Below are 13,208 nucleotides of genomic sequence, written 5' to 3'. Positions count from 1 at the left end.
TTGTCCTACCTCTCCTACCCCCTCCCTATTCTCTCCCCTCTTTCTCCAGCCAGCTATCGTCATCTGCAGCAACAAGTGGCCTCTTCTCCAGATGAATTTTTACATCCGTGGTAATGCAGACTGCTCTTGACATGAAGCAAATGGGGCTGTTTCATTGACTGCGCTCAGGGGTGACAGGTATACATGGAGGAAGTGGGTTTATTGTTCACAAAATATAACAAGTGCTTGCACTCATTCCTAAATACACAACACACCCACTTTGAGGTTTTCCATCTTGCCTTTCTCTTCCGACCACCCCCCTCTCTTGATCAACCTGAGTGAGCGGGCTACTAAAATAAAATTTTAGTGCCGTGGTAATGTTGCGGAGCAGCAAGGCGCCACAGCTAATGGGGGATCATATCTACATCCCTATTCCTGCACCGAGCACAGTGTTAAACCCCAGCGTCTGTCATCATCTCGTGTGTTCAGCTCAGGATAAAACAGGCCCCGAAAGTTCAAATGTCCGCACATAAAACGAAAATAGAATTACAACAATGTGATATTTCTGTGTTACAGGGGACATAAAGGGAGGTGGAAAAACTCAGCCAGCAAGCTTGCCAAATTTCTTGTACTGTTGTGGAGAAAAGGTTGGTCACAGCGGTTGTGTGGTTTATGAAATTCCCCTCAGGCGACTTTGCTTTAATTTTTAAAGTACTCTTTGTGGAGGAAAACTTAAATAACACTAGTTTGGTAATTAATGGTAGCTGAGAAGCAAGTTACAGGTTTACTGACAGGTACTGCTGCTCATAAACATGATGCATCGTGTAAATGTTGCACAGAGGAACTCAGTATGTCTAAAGAAGGCTGGCAGTGAGCGTGTGTGCGTGGACGTAGTGTGAGCCAAGCATTATTAGGCCTTTCTAGGGAGTTATCCATTAATTCGGGGTTAAAGTCCATTTGCATCTAGACAAAAGGGACATGGGCCATCCATCTCCATGCTGAGGGGAAAGGGGGTAACAGAGGGAGGGAGAAAAGGGGGGAGGGTTAACTCTGTGCATGTGCGCGCGAGTGAGGGAGGTGAACCGTCTTCTTGCAGATAAATCTGTTGCCCTCAGGGGTGCGTTTACATAGGTGAGGACTGACTGTTCGGCAAGCCGAGAGTGATTTATCTGAAAATACCACCAGTAACCACACACACACTGAATCAATTCCTTCACTATGGATGAAGCAGCCTATTTCAAGTCTCCAGTATGTGTGTGAATTAACACACAGCTACACATGTGCATACAAACACAAATGAGCACAAAACAGCAGAGAGCACATACCATGCAGACTCCTCGACCTTTCACAAAAAGAGGAGAAAAAAATCTAGATTTGAAAGAGATTAAAAGTTGATATCATTTTGCCGAGGATTTCTGTTCTCTCTCTCTTTTTTTTTTTTACTGCAGCTGCCTTCTCATCCTGCTTGTAGGTCCTCCCTCACACACCAACAGAAAGGATTTCCTAGCAACGATTATAATGCACGCACACACACACACACACACACACACACACACACACACACACACACACACACACACACACACACACACACACACACACACACACACACACACACACACACAGGCTGAACGCGCTGGGGCTCCCTCCAGCTATCAGCGTGGGTTTCCCCCTCCTTCTCCCTCCTCCTCCTTTTTTCTTCTCCCTCGCCGCCGCTCCGCCGTTGAGGGAAGGAAGGGAAGGAGGGAGAGAAAGAGAGAGAGAGGCAGAGGGTGAGAGAGCTCCCCTCTTCACAACTCTCCCCTGGAAGCCTCAGCTGCTGGCGAGACTGCGCGGTTACACGGGCAGCCTGCCTGCCTGCCTGCGCAACGGAATGGCGGCGGTGTGCGGACGGTTCGTCTTGCGCCACAGCGGTCACGAACGGACCGAGACGGAAAGAGAGTCTGCGAGTGCACGGCGAGGCTCGATTTGCCGGTGAAAGTCGCGGAAGAAACGGGAAACCGCTCCGTGTTTTTGAAGAGAGAGAGAGAGAGAGAGGGAGAGGGAAGAAGAAGGGGGATGGGGGGAGCTTGGAAAAGCCACGGATGCCGGAAAAGTGCGCTTTTATTCGGTGCGTAATGACACGACGCGTCTCTCCGGTGGTTGTACCGACGTGCTGTTGACGAGAAGAAGAGGAGGAGGGTGAAGGTGGGGGTGTGCGTGTGGGGGGGATTCAACGTATGAGGCTGATGCCGGCGAATACCGGGGACGGTTTCATATCCAGATACTACAGCCGACACGGGAGCAGAGGCTACAGCCCCATTGCGCGCAACACGGCGCACATGGCACGCCCCCTCGCCTCCCTCCAGCTCCACACTGACGGGGAGGCGTTTGCTGGGGCGCCATTTTCAAAAGCCTTCTTTGCATATGAGATGTGTTTTTGCTGCAGGAGGGCTGCAGCCCGTCCTGCCTTCTCATGTTACACACAGTCTGTCTGCCTGAGAGGAGCTTGGACTGAGGAAAACAACAGATCTGGACGGGACCTCTAACGCGCCATCTATTCTTTTTAAAAGTCTATATAATTTTGTTGCAAAGGTGAGAAATTTTAAGATTCATTTTTGGTAAATTATTAACAGCAAGGTGCAGACTTATAGTAATTGTTTGTGACTGAGTGTTTTCTGTAGCAAACTAGTGCGATTTTAGTAGAAAATCCAAACCAAGAAAGTATTAGTGGTATAAATTACATGCACAATCATTTATTACAATTACGCAATGAAACAAAATAGAAAATACATTTAACCTACACCTAAAATGTGTCAAACAGAAAAAGCTAGACATATATAAATAGATGTTGATTGAGAGTTTCTATACAAAACCAAATATCTAACCAGAACGTAATAAGATCTGTCATCTGAAAAAAAACTACAATTTCAGTTTTTGAAAGCATGAATTGATTGAAATGTTTTACGTTTGGTTTACTTATTTTAGGACAGAAATCGATCACAGGCTTGGTAGGCGACACACAATCGCCATGTTGAGATCCTTTGTGTGTGTGAGAATGTGTGTGTGAGTGAGTGTGTGTGCACAGATATCTTATTACCATGGCCTTTATTTTTAACCCAAATTTAAACTTGTGTAATACATACTTAAGCAGGCTAATAAATGTTCAAATTTATCACTTTTAAATGATGGTATATGTAGGAAACTAACTAAAGAATTCTGCTGTTTTTTTCTCATGAAACAGAACAAGCTTTACACAATAACCCTCAGCGAATTTGACACCAGAAGCAGAGCAGGGTTTTATTTCCTAAAAAACAATCATTTCATCCTATTTTTTTTTCACCCCGAAATATTTAATTTGAGAGAATTCTCTTTTAGCTTCTTTTTGTCTGTTCTGATGTTGTATTAAAGTGTACAGGCTTGAGAAAAATCTAAAATTACAGGCTGGCTGCAGGAGCAGGCCTGCTTTACATAATTACATACAATGGACTAGTCTGCTCACTTTGAAGAACACGCTTTTAGTTCTACTAATCATCACAGCGTGTACCACAGCAGCTCATTAAAATGCAAACATATTATCCTTATTATCTTATTCGCAGTTTTGGTCATTCCATTTGAGCATTTTCGACAAAAGCCAGCGTTCCGTTTCCCTCTCTGCGTTCGTTTGTTCCACCGTCAAAGCACCAGGATACTGAGGAGTTTGGCTGAATAACGTGATGCTGTGAACAGCTTTAAATGCGCGTCTGTGCTGAGGTGCGTTTGGCTGGAATCCAGTGAGAAATGAATGCGGTTATTTTTTAGGTTTTCTTTCTTTCTTCTTTTTTTTGCATGCTGGAGTGAGTGGGGAGTTTCAGTGTTGGTGGAGTTAATTCAAAGTGACTGCAGCAGCTCTGGTGTGGCAGCACGATGAGGCGATAATAGCAATAACAACAATTACAAGACACAGACTCACAGGCCAGAAATACTGTCGGAGTCTTAACGTTAGAGCAGGAAGGCTGCTTTCTTTACATGCATGTGTGTGTCTGACGGTGGAAGCTGCTGCACAGTCAACGACATCAACAACAATCATTTCAGTGATTTAAAATACTTAAATAAATATAAGTAGAATTTAAGATACGTTTTTCCCTAAATAGTTTAACCATTAAAATAAAGTAATATAAAATAAAGTAAAGTTTTAAATTGCAATGCAATGCAATAAAATATAAAACTCTGCACAATAAAATAAATTAATTAAATGTATTGATTTATTATTAGATTATTTTGGGGAAGAGATACCTCAAACATACCAGTAAATAATTAAATTGCTAAAAATTTTAATAGATTCTTTTCAGTCACCTTCTAGTAATAGTTTGTGTTGAAATAAAGCTAAATATTTATTTTTTAGCATACATATGTGGGATTGCTGCTTATATTACTGCGTGCTGTTGTGTTTTTTTGTACGTGAAAAGTGCCTGCTTGTGAAACCTTTTCGCAATATTGCTGTTTATTCCAAAAAGCATTTCTAACTTCATTAAAGCTCACTTTTGCAAAAAGCGTTTCATCGTTTTTTGTTCTTTGCGTCTCCATGAATATTCATGAAGCAATTACAACAATTAGACGTGCTCTATTGTCACTTGTGGCCTCTGAGTGTGTGTCCTTGTGCGGAAACGTTGCAGGTTTGCGTGAATTATTGTAAAAATTTGCAAGGCAAACATCACAGCTTTGTGTGCGTGACTGTGCGTTATGCAAACTTCAGAGAAAGGCGCAGCTGATGGTTTTGTATTGAATGTGGGTTTACGTTTTCAAAACGCACTCCTGTCAGTGCAGGGTGGATAAAGGGGGTTGCGATGGACCCACAGCAGTGGAGCATGCTGGGATGTGTCCCCGCTGAGCTTGGCGAGGTGCTTTTAACAGCCACAAACGGCAAGTTTCGTCGGGGACTTTTTCAGGGTGTCAAGGAGTTGATTTAGCGGCCTGCACGGTCCTCCCGCAGCACTGATGGGCGTCATGCAGACCATCCGTATCTCCATAATTGCATCGTGGACAATTAAGGCGCAAATTAACAAAGTGGTGGGCCCATGAAGTGGAATACAACAGAGTCCGCCTGTGATAAGTCACACAGCGAGCGCGGGCTGGCAATAACAAACCCAGTAAATCAGACATAGATGGAAGTAACTTTGTGTATTTACATCACAATGGAGGTTACAATTGTTTGCGTACTTTTTCGTGTAAAATGTTTTTTTTCATACATAAAGTGTGGCCACTTTGGTGCAGAACGTGAACATGCAGCCTGTTGTTGCTCCACTTCACATGCCCGTTTTCACTACCAGTTGATTGTTTTGTAAGACAGAGGCGGAGCTGAGAGGAGGAGGGGTGAGGTGGTGGTGAGGAGCCCCCCCCCCTCTCCTCCCCTCCCCTCCCCTCTCCTCCCCTCCCCTCCCCTCTCCTCTCCTCTCCTCTCCTCACACCTCCACCCCTCCTCTCCCAGCCCCCGCTGCACTGGGATGGCCAGAGAGAGACCCCCCCCCACCACCACCACCACCACCCACCCTATAGCGAGAAGGCACCCAGCTAGGAAATACAATACAAACTCAATTAAATGCAGTCTCCGCTGCGATTTACCGCAATGAATGATAAATTGGTCGTCGTTCTCACACTGTAGGATCTCTGAAATTGCAATAATAGGCAGAATCGTTATGTAAAATATGCATAGGCCAAATTTACCAAATTTACTCCAGGAGGGGCAACTGTCTGCGCGCCTTTGTTAAGAAATTCTTGCTCAAATAACCAGGTTTGTCTCTAAAAGCGTGTGTTTAAGGTCAAACTGCAACATGGGCTAAATTGCCACATTGTTACCCAGAGGAAGAGAGAGGAAGGCCACTGCCAAATAAAAATGTATGTGGGACTTCTTTCTCTTATTGCGAGAATGCTGAATAATTTTGTGGCCGTCTAGCGTGAAATTAGTACATGGCAAAAGACGGTTTAGCAGTAAACAGTGGAGGCGAACAAAACCACGTGAATTCATTTTAAACATTTTCTAAACACATTCACAGTCATTCACGTGTGTTCAATTTAGACAATTATGTGGCGACTTTGAAAATAAATCAGAGTGTATGTTAAGCCTCCTAAACTGTTTTAATGCGCTGCTTGCTGCTGCATATTCAGCCAAACATCACAAGTATGTTGGTTGCATGAGAACTGGAAGAGAGTAAATGAGGACACCTAAGAAAAATAAAGAATGATGGGGCTTAATCATTAATGCTTTTGAGGTGGCATCTTAGTCTCTTAAAATGTGTCTGCTAATGCTGCTGAACTGGGGCAAGTGTGTGTTTTTGAGAGTAAAACAAAAATTCAGTTGATTTTGCTGCTTAAACAATCACTTTTAACAGACATGTGAGTAAAAGTGATGCGATATTCTGCATAAATCTGCAGTGACTGATGAATTATCATCTGACTGATCCCTGAGTGACTATTGTGTGAATCCTGCTCCAAGTTTAATCACTGAATTTCACTTCATCAGCTGCTTTGATCATCAGATAACCTAAATTTTCAGCACTGGCTTGCTGCCTCAATGTCTTTTAGATCCACAGTAGGGACAATATATATTAAAAAGAAAGGACAATATTTGTTTTCTTATTTCATGTTGAAAATATAAGTAATTATAGGCCATAATAATTTGACACCAGCTTATGAAACTACACACATTCATTTAATATGATAGATTTCACCTGGTGAGTGTGTAAATACGTTGAGCATCAAACCACAAAACTCTTTTTATGACTCATACTCATAGCAAATATCACAGTGAGTGGTATCACACTGATGCCAGTTATATGAGCTCACAAGACCCCTGAAGGAGAAGTGAAAGCCATGATGACTTTTTTTTTTGAAAATCTGATGTATTTTTGGTTATGTTAACAGCATTTTTTGTTTCCTTTTTCAGCCGATCCATAATCACGCAAACTTTAAACTCCAGACGTGGCTGCTGAGCTACTCGTCCCATCAGGCTCTGCTCCCCTTGAGACATTAAACGCATAGTTCAATTCTCTCCTCACTGACAGCATAAAACAACAAGCCCACTATTCATTTGTGAATGTATCTGCACATTCCTTATTTCCCCTTCTCTTTCTTTTGCTCTCTCTTTCTAAACACTGACATTTTCTCATACAAGCCTTTCCCAATTACCTCGCCGTGCTTTTAATTTAATAGAACAGAAAAATCATTCCAGCATTTTGCTCCGACACCAGCGTGATGGGACCGAACATGTTGGAACTCGGTGCAAAATATTATCTGTAAAGTGAGGCATGACGACCCACTTACACTTTGCAGGAGTGTGTACAAAGCCTATTCAGAGACAGTGCCGGTTGGGTTTTATTATAAAAATGGAAAACCTCAAATGAGCAGATTCATAAACAAATCAAATACTACAATTTCTAACAGATGTGTGTAATTAACTTTGAAGTCAGACTGGAGTACAGGGGACGTGATATTTAGGTTTTGATGGGTATATCTGGATGTATACGGCCAAAAGCGAGAGCTGTGTATCATGGCAAAATATTGATTTTGCAGTGTCCTGAGAAAGACAGACGAACACTCACTCACTCACTCACTCACTCACTCCCCCTCCTACCTCTTTATTCCATTAATCTCTCGGAGTGGTGTAAGATACTGGAGGGTTAGTGTAACATTGTGCAGCTCTAATATATTCCAGCCCTCACTTTGCCTGTGGCATCCATATGTTTAATTCCACTACAAATGTTTCAACAGCAAATGAAACTTGTTTCTTTCTCCCTTTTTTCAACATTAGGTTGGAGTTTTGTGGAATATATATATATATACACACATATATGCATCTAGAGGGGGCTTCTTTTGAGTGTGTGTGCATTTCAAAAAGGAGCTTTATTTAATTGGTTGTGGACCACCTGGAGTTTCAACATTTCCCCTGGCTGATTTCAGATCAACTATATTTGATGTCTATAGCTAAAGAAAAGACGGATGAAATTTGCCATTTGCATTGCTAAACTGATATTATGTTGCATAAAAACATGCTACTTATTTCTGTTTTAAATTTTAAAAAAATATGTTCAACACCATGCTTTTAAATAAAGATTTTAAATGGAAATCTTTGAACTCTTTGGCTTTCATTAGTGGAACATATAATCCTTTAGCCTCAGCCTCAGCCTCAACACACACACACACACACACACACACACACACACACACACACACACACACACACACACACACACACACACACAATTTAAATGCATCTACTCACACAAAGCACACAATAAACACAAGCACATGACCTGCAGGTGTGTGTGCGACACTGGACACCATCGACAAGACACTACACTCTCTGTATTAGCCTCACACACACACACACACACACACACATATCAGGATCTTGTGTGTGCGGAGAGAGTAGATGTGGCGACCAGGAAGGAGGTCACCAGGGGAGAAAGAGGAGGAGGAGAGAGGATAGCAGACTGGAGAGGGTTAGAGAACGCAAGGGAGGGAGTATTGAGTGTGTGTGTGTGTGTGTGTGTGTGTTCAGGTGTGTGTGTGTGCAGCAGGGCCGTGGTGGCAGGGGGTTTCTAACGTGTGCTTCCGGTGCAGAATAGCCCATTCATCATTCTCACATGGTGGGTTTACTTTGCCAGTGATAGAGAAAGGGGTGAGGAGCAGCGCTACAGGGGGAATTCATGTGTGTGTTTGTGTGTGTTGGAGGAGGGGGCACGTCCATTGAGAAGTGGACCGATGGCCAAACCAGATGTGAAGGTGTGTGCGTTTACTCGTGTGTGTAGGTGTGTGACGGGGTCAGATTTATTCCCTCTTCCTTCACCCCTGGCTGACATGCCTGTCATATGCCACCACTCCCTGCCTCTCTTCTTTTCTCCCCCATCCTCACCTACGTGGAACTGAAAATAGACAAAGCCCATACACTTGATTGAGTTTCTGCCTCTCTACATTCCTCTAAAGTCACACATATGTGCTCCGACGCGCACCCAAAAAGCAGAATGACATGCACACACGACATTGCGGCCGAAAGACGACGCTTCGTTTGAAGGTGTTTGAGGTGACATCACTCTGGAATTGTGTGTGTGAGTTCAGAGTGAGGTCAGGTGACATAACAGAGGATCTCAAACAAACCTCTGCTGCCATGACAACAGCAAAATATGCAACAGACCAGAAGAGGAGGAGGCGGAGGTCAAAGGCTGGAGGAGGAGGACAGATGAAGACTCACATCCTCTGTCAGTGTAAACTTCAACCACTGCACTGACTTCACACCCCTCCTCCCCTTTCTTCAGGTTTTTGTCTGTTAAATTCTGAATCAGCTCAACTGGAACGCCTGGCGCTTCTCAGAGGCCGTCTGCTGACCTCTGACCAGCAAGATCAGCTGGATTTGTGTTATGGGATGCAAAGTGATGTGCCGCAGCCTCCCCTACTGGCCACATACCAAACCACACTCTGAAGGGAAAAAAGATCCCGAGTCATCTGAATCTTATTAACCAAACCAATTAAAGGATCCTATGATTAAAAGTCTGCAGAGGAGGTGAGATTTGATGGAGAGTGTTTCTTTTTTCTGTACTTCAAGGGGAAATGGTGAAGGGTGATAGAGGGGACACTGAGGAGAGGTCAGTGCAGTAAATGGGAATTGGGAACACCTGTGGGATTCTGGGATTCGTCATATCGCAGACATGCATGAATAATACACCGATAGGGTGTAAACGTGCACGCAGGGTCTCGCTCTTCCTCTCTCCTCCAAACACACACACACACACACACACACACACACTTTCCGCTGACCTTGTTTGGGGTCGCGCAGAGGGGGACCGAAATGAGTTTCAAATGTTCACATTATTTATTATTGGGTATCATCTCACTGTACAAATCCCTTACAGATGTTAGCCTCTGGTGCGTGCCTGTGTGTGTGTGGGTGGGTGTGTGTGTGTTAGCAACACAGAAAGGACGGGATACTTTGAAAAGGAGGTATGTTAGTGATTGGTGAATCTTTGTGTGTGTCAGGGGGTGAGGATCTGAGTGACTTGAGAAGAAATGAGGGATGATCTTTATGTGGCAGCTTATTTGTTTTTGAATGCAGGAGGCTCAGAGGCCCCTACCTAAAGGCATCAAGCACAGGGCAAGAGGGGCATCCGTCACTGTACTGTCAGCAGACACACACACACACACACACACACACACACACACGCACACACACACACACACACACACACACACACACACACACACACACACACACACACACACACACACACACACACACACACACACACACACACACACACACACACACACACACACACACACACACACACACACACACACACGTGCACACCGAACAACGAGGCAGGAAGAGGAAGAGCGAGTGACACACAAGCTGCTCCGTCTTGTGATCAGCCCCTTGTGAGCTTCATTTGAGAGAAAGTAGCTTCTCTTTTTGCAGTGAGGAAACGAGCGTGAACGGGATGATCAGTCACGCGCCAGATGCAGTTTCAGAGGTAAAGAGTCTGATGAGTCTGTGAGAAGTGAGAAATTGAACAGTGATGTTATGATCACTTCAGTTGAAAACAAGAAGCTCTAGGCTTACGTACAGAAAGCAGAGGAAAGGTAAAAGTTTGCATAGAGTTTGTCCTACTTTATCTTTGAACAACAGATTAAAGACAGTGAGCAGTTTATACGTATTTAAAAATTTTAAGTAAAAAAAGGAAACTAATGTCACGTACACTGTGTTTTTGATGAGGGTAGTTTACACAAAGCTACTGAAAATTGCACAAATTGTGTATTTTGTGTTTGACCTACAAACAAGTAAACATTTAATTCCAGGTTATGCTGCATTTTAAATGTACATTTTAAACACTTGACATAAAATACAACACAGTAGTTAAATGGATGAATTAAATAAATAAGTGTATAAATTAAATTAATATTGCAGACATCATTTTTGGAGGGAGCAGAGTTGAATTGTAGGATTTGGCATTCATGTCACGGTTTCTGAAATCCTGACTACAGTCTTGATAATGTCACCATTCATCAGTGAATTTACACTGAGGGATTAAAATGTTGAGAAAATTCTCCTTGCTTTCTTGTTAGGTGTAAAGATATGCACAAAAAGTCCCATTGCAATCCTTTTAACACATATTGCAATTGCATGATATGAGCCACAATTTCAGTGGGAATGATCGCTTTTGCAATTCTTTTCCACAAATTATGATGCAATTTTTGCTGTGGTCTCTACTGAACAAGCATGTTCCTTTATTTCTGAAGAATATGATTTACAGATCTCAGTGTGATCCCACAGTACTTCATTTATGGTGTTTGGTTACATATTTGTTTTAAATGTTGCAGCACCTCTGATTTGGATATTGCACTTCGCCACATTGTAATTTAGATTTTTTGATACATGTTGGATATTTTTCAGCTAACTTCTCAGACCTGTTTCCTTGAATAATGAGCAATAAATATATTTCAAAAATAGCACTATCATTAAAATGAAAGCAATGTTTTGAGGTTTGCAATATTTGCTCTGCTGACATTTTGGGCATGTTTTCACGGGCAGAAAATAACTAAAAACTGAAATCTGAATACAAAAAAATACTTAATTAATGTAAAAATATTACATTAACGCAGTGTATCAAAGCAGCAGTAATACTATTTGCCTTGCAAGAATTTATTTTATGTATTTTAAGTGAATTTGTTCAAATTTGATGTGAAAGGATTGTGATTTTAGAAAACTCAAATAGCTTTGAGGATTAATTAGACCCACGTGGCTTAAACTGAAAGTTGCATATGAAGAAATAATATAGCAAATGCAAATTCAAGGAAGAAAGTCTAACTTGCAAACAGCAAAAGGGATTCTATAAATATGACTGGATTTTCTTGATGAGCTGCAGTTTATCTGACGTCTGGTAGCAATGAAAGTCTCCTAAAGGTCAGCAGTGAACTACGAGGAGAGGAGTGGTGCTGAGGACTGGTCGGACATCAGGCTCGCCTCAGGACAGAGGGGTCAGCTCCATCCCCGCCTGGATGGTCCTAGTGACCTTTCTGATGTCAAAGCAGTGCTCTTTGTGTGTGGATGTGGCCTGGCCTGAAGGAGGGTAGAACGCAGGTCAGATATAAATGTGGCCACATGTTGAGCTCATCGCCTCTGCTTTTTGTTTTGTGGGTGGTTATTGGTAAATAAATAGAAAACACACACACAAACACACACACATGTGCATGCGTATACACACACACACACATACACACACAGAGGGGACTTTGGTACTTTGTAAAACACCTTGGGTTTCTGTTTTTGGCCCACACACTAGAGGGTCCTTGGCAGAAGCTAAATGGATGAAAGTAAATAAAAGTGGCCATTATGTGTGGGCTCCAGTAAATAGCTGCTCTCTTGTCTCTCTGTGCTTCAAAAAGAGGGGCGGAAGATGCGATCACGAGGGAAGCCCGTGTCTTTTCTTCTCCAGCCACTATAGAGGGGGTCTGGCTCTCCTCTTTTGCCTCCCCCTTCCTCCTTTTTTCTCTTCTCTCCCCCTTTTCAGCTTTCCCCCTCTGCTTCCTGTTTCTCTCCAGTTCACTTCTGTCTTCCCTCTCCTCTTCGCCCTTCTCCGCTCACTACTGTCTCCCCGCCGCTCCTCTCCGCCGCTAAAATCCGAGCTTTGCCCGCCCAGTGTTTCTCAAACACGCAGGAAGGGAGAGATCAATGGTGTCCTCGGAGAGGGAATTACACAGCTGAATTTCGATGAGAACAGAAGAAAGGAAGAGGAAGGGAGAACAAGTAGAGGCGGGGAAGGCATGTGAAAAGGGAGAGAGGGAAAAAGGATAGTATATCCTTCAAGGGGAAAAAAAAAAGAAATGGGAGGAATGTGGAAAACTATGTAGGAGACTATATGACTGTGAGTAAGCCTTGCGAGTCTTGACGCTAAATCAGTTGAAAGAATTTCACATTAGAATCCCTGGAAATGAATCTTCATGAGTGTAGCTTGAGGTGTTTGTATACGTGTACGGTTCCTGGACTGAGATAACATCCATAACTGTGAAAGTCAGGCCATAATTTGTGCTGACAAGTGAATGCGTATGCCTGTGTCTTATTTGCTGGGATTTAAGAGATATTTCCTGTTTATGGGGTTGGGGGCTACACACACACACACACACACACACACACACACACACACACACACACACACACACACACACACACACACACACACACACACACACACACGGTAAGAGATGAACAAATTGTAAGAGAT

General features: G+C 43.1%; 1 long non-coding RNA gene across 1 annotated transcript; it reads left to right on the top strand.

The window, feature by feature from the left end:
• The first annotated feature begins 1,507 nt into the window (after nt 1-1,507).
• On the top strand, nt 1,508-8,059 carry LOC110953575 (uncharacterized). The gene is made up of 2 exons (XR_002595871.2): nt 1,508-2,553; nt 6,881-8,059. It is a non-coding gene; the product is annotated as an uncharacterized LOC110953575 (long non-coding RNA).
• The last annotated feature ends 5,149 nt before the right edge of the window (nt 8,060-13,208 follow it).

The sequence above is a fragment of the Acanthochromis polyacanthus genome, chromosome 19, assembly GCF_021347895.1.
Source record: "Acanthochromis polyacanthus isolate Apoly-LR-REF ecotype Palm Island chromosome 19, KAUST_Apoly_ChrSc, whole genome shotgun sequence".
Taxonomy (NCBI): Eukaryota; Metazoa; Chordata; class Actinopteri; family Pomacentridae; genus Acanthochromis; species Acanthochromis polyacanthus.
The sequence above is the reverse complement of the archived record's forward strand: the minus strand, read 5'-3'. Positions and strand labels throughout refer to the sequence as shown.